A 3,993-nucleotide genomic window follows, 5' to 3' on the forward strand; every position below is an offset into this window, starting at 1 on the left:
TCTCTCTAAAACGGGGATAAAAACAGTACTTGCTTCACACAGCCTTGCAAGGACTAACACAGCTAATCAAAATAAGTCAGGTAGCAGGGTGCATGGTGCATAATAACTCAGTGAGTGTCAGAGGCTACTACGATTTAACCTCTGTCGTCCTGGCTGGAGTGCAGGTCCCACCCGCAGAGCCCACACCGGGATCCCAGCACCTTGGACAGTGCCTGGTGCGCAGCTGTGTGCAATAAACATCTCCCAGAGGAAGAACAAATCCGTCCTACCTCGCACTGGATGTTCACCTGCAGATTTGTGAGCAAACGCTGGATTTTCTCTAAGAGAATAAGGTCCGCAGACAGGTTATGGAATTTACTGTCAAATTTATTGATGACATCATTGGCCTGTAAAGGAATATAAGAAATAAAGGAGGGGGGCTCAATTTGGAACTTTTGGGCTTTGGAAGCAGAGGGGAAGGCTCAATTAACGGTTGGAGAGGGGTCTTGACTGGCCCGTCAGACGATGAGCCAGGCGCCTGCCTTGTACCTGGGGGCCCTGGGAGCCTGGCTGGAGGGCGGGGCCGGGCTCACTCACCTGGTCCAGGTACTCGCTCTCCATCTTCTCCATGTTGATCATGATTAAGCTTTCAACAAACTCTATCCGGGCAGTTTCCTTCTCCAGTCGATGACACAGTGAGTCAATTTCTTCAGAAGAAATGTTGCTTCCCTCTGAAAACAATCTGAAAATAATTTAGAAGAAATAAAAGCCATGGATCAGACCTGAAACTTTCCACTTATCTCAAATAGTGTGGTTGACAAGGCTTTAGATTAAGTGTTCAAGATCATGGTAAAATGAATGCAGGTAGTTCAAGGAAAGAAGCAGGGAAACAGCCCAAATATCCATCGATGGATTAATGGATAAGCAAAATGCAGTATATACACACAATAGAATATTATTCAGCCTTAAGAAGGAATGAAATGCTGACACATGCTACAACCTGGATGAACCTTGAAGATGTTATGCGAAGTGAAAGAAGACAGACACAAAAGGACAAATATTGCATGATTCACTTATACGAGGTGCCTACTGTAGTCAAATTCATAGAGACGGAAAGTAGAATGGTGGCTTCCAGGGGTTGGGGGAGAGGAGAATGGGGAGTTAGTGTTTAAGGGGTTCGGAGTTTCAGTTCGTGAAGATGAAAAAGTTGTGGAAATGGTGATGGTGATGGTAGCACAACCATGTGAATGTACTTAATGCCACTGAACTGGACACCAAAAATGGTTAAAATGGACAACTTTATGTTATGTATATTTTGTCACAATAAGAAATTAAGGGGGAAACAAGACCACCCCTCAGGAGAGAAAGCCCGGATGCTGGCTCTCACCTGCAGTGCTTGATGAACTCAATGTTGGTGTAGCAGAGCTTGCCCAGGCTCTCCTCCAAGTACTTGGCGGAAGCTGCGCAGGGACACCTGGCTGATGCTGACTTGGATGAGCAGCTCCTGGTGCAGTGTGCTGCTGAGGGTGACCAGCCTAGGGGACACGGGAGGACAGAGGGGTAACCTGGATGTGAGCCAGCAGCTTGGGAGGCTGCTGGAGCTCCACATGCTGTGCCCAGCTGTGGGGCCACCAGGACCACTGCCCATCTTGTCTGGGTAGAAAAAGGGGCATTAGAAGGAAGATCAAAATGCCAGTATGCACAAGACACAATGTAGAACTCTCAGTGTGCTGGATCGGAGGGCGCCCCTCTCCTTTCTGGCATTGCCACCAAACTGGTAAGAGTCCCCCGGTCCTACTGGTTCTCCTCAGCTCCAGCACGCTTTCTCTCTCTAACTCCCAGCAACGCGGCTCCTGTGCACTGCAAGTTTCCTCTTTATATCCGAGTCCATTCTAACCAGCTGCCTCTTGTGCATCTGACTGCTGTGCAGACACCTGTGAGGGCTCCCCCCCCCCCCCCCCCCCGCCCCCGTCACCTGACTGAGGCCTCTCTGGGCACCCGAGAGTCTCCATCCGATCCTGAACAGCCTCCCTGGAACCCCTTGCTCTGCCCGAGCACATCCCCACCTCCAGCCGAGCTTGGCCAGGGCTCCTTCTCTGATGGGAGAATTCTGCCCCCTCCCCACCTTCCTCCACCCCAGGCCCAGAGACCTCCTGCAAGAAGCTCCTCCTGATTTCCCCTGATGGAAGTGACCTTTCTCACCATGGACATTTGGGGGCACGTCGTTTGCACCCCTGCACTCTGAGCATGTGCACAGTTTTCCGTTTGGCTGCTCACCCACCACCAGTCCCCAGTGCCCAGCCCCCGGCCCCAGCCGCAGCCCCCAGTTTCAGCTCCAGCCCCCCAGCCCCCAGCCCCAGCCCCCAGCCAGATGTCTCACATGGTTTGACTCTGACTCTTGTGAAGAGGTGATCTGAAAAAAGAAGGTTGCTGCGGGGCCTGGAAAACCTTCCTCTTATCCCCAGGGAGAGACCACTCCTTGGAGAGCAGCCACCTGGCGGGGATTCTAGGGCCGGAGGCCGGGGTGGAGGCTCCCAGGGCCCTCACCTCTGGCTCTGTGTGGCGTTCAAGAAGACGTGCTCCACGTCGTAAATCTTGCGGTGGAAGTTTCTGCTCCTCACGTTTTCCTCTTCTTGGAACTGCTGGAACATCAGCCTCTCCTTCTTCAGCGCCTTGACCACCCCAGCACAGTGGCTGTCCAGCTGCTCTTGATGGAGCAGGAGCTCCGCTGGAAAAGGACGAGGGGAGCTGAGGCCCTCTGGGATCCCCAGTCACCTCAGGACATTCCTTTCCTGGCTGTGATGACTGCCTCTCCCAGGCCAGCCGCAGAGCAGGGGCCATGCAGGTCAAGGTTCTCATCCTGAGCCCTCATCAGGGCTTGGCCTGGGAATGGGTCCAGATCTCAGAGAGGCCAATCTGAGACTGCCCCAGGGTCTCAAAGTGCCAGGCTGTGAGCAGGGAGGTCCCTGCCTGCAGCAGACAGGAATAGAGCCTGCAAGATGGAGAGTCTTGGGGAGCAAGTGGGGAGCAGGCAGATGGGTGGAGGTTGTTGGGGAGCGAGGGGTCTCAGAAAGAACGTCTGGGAGAAAACAACCAGCACAAAACTCGGTAGTTGGGTTTGCCCCTTTATATCAGTGGGTATTCATTTCCAATGAGCCTGAATTCCACCGGACTTCTCAGTAAAAAGAACCGGGACTGGGCTTCAGGAGCTCCATCCTAGTCCTTCAGAGCCAGCAGACAGCCCCAGAGCACCCGCCCCACCTCCCTACTGCCTGCAGTGGTGAAAGTGCTATGGTCCCAGCTCTGCCAAGAATGAAGTGTGTGGCTCTGGGACGGTGTTTCTCTGGCCTCAGTTTCCACATTGTGCATTGGGCCAGAGATCCAGGGAAGGGGACGGAAACCAGCTTCAGGAGCATCTTTATTTGTATTTATATTTAATGCGCACATTTTCCAGATGAAGACAGTGAGGTTCCAAAGTCACACAGATCTCCCACGGCCACGGTTCTGGGACTCTGGGCCAGGCTGTCTGACTCCACAGCTCCATCACTGCCCCAGGCAGCGGGAGGCTGGGTGGGACCACGCGGAGGCTCTGAGAGCTCTAACGGTCTGTGATGGAGCTCGAAGTGTGACACGTGTGAAAGCCCGACAGGGGCCATGGAAGGATCCAACTAAAAGTGTGCCCCCCATTAGGTTCCTAGGAGAGAAATGGCACCTCTTTTTGAGTGCTCTAAGCTGAAAATAATGGCTACCACTTTTGGAGGCTGTGGCTTATACCAGGTGCTCAGGATTCCTCACTGCACCATTTCAAGGAGAGTCAATTCCCCCACTGACATCGCTTCTGCAGGTGAGGGAGGGGTCAGAGGAGAAGTCAGGTGACCTGCCACAGTCACAGCTAGAGAGCTTGCGTCTGACGGCTGACTTCTGAGCTACAGACTGGCCTCTAGAGCATCCGCCGTGCAGGTATGGATCCAACAGATGTGTGAGTGGATCTGGGATCCACACAGCTAAAACAGG

At 53.4% G+C, this 3,993-nt stretch overlaps 1 long non-coding RNA gene across 1 annotated transcript; it reads right to left on the minus strand.

Annotated features, from left to right (window-relative positions):
- Positions 1 to 269: 269 nt before the first annotated feature.
- On the minus strand, positions 270 to 2,635 carry LOC124234545 (uncharacterized). The gene is made up of 4 exons (XR_006887347.1): positions 2,527 to 2,635; positions 1,367 to 1,514; positions 577 to 721; positions 270 to 386 (listed from the first exon to the last, which is right to left on the minus strand). It is a non-coding gene; the product is annotated as an uncharacterized LOC124234545 (long non-coding RNA).
- Between the last annotated feature and the right edge of the window lie 1,358 nt (positions 2,636 to 3,993).

This window comes from Equus quagga, unplaced genomic scaffold, assembly GCF_021613505.1.
Source record: "Equus quagga isolate Etosha38 unplaced genomic scaffold, UCLA_HA_Equagga_1.0 88429_RagTag, whole genome shotgun sequence".
NCBI lineage: Eukaryota > Metazoa > Chordata > Mammalia > Perissodactyla > Equidae > Equus > Equus quagga.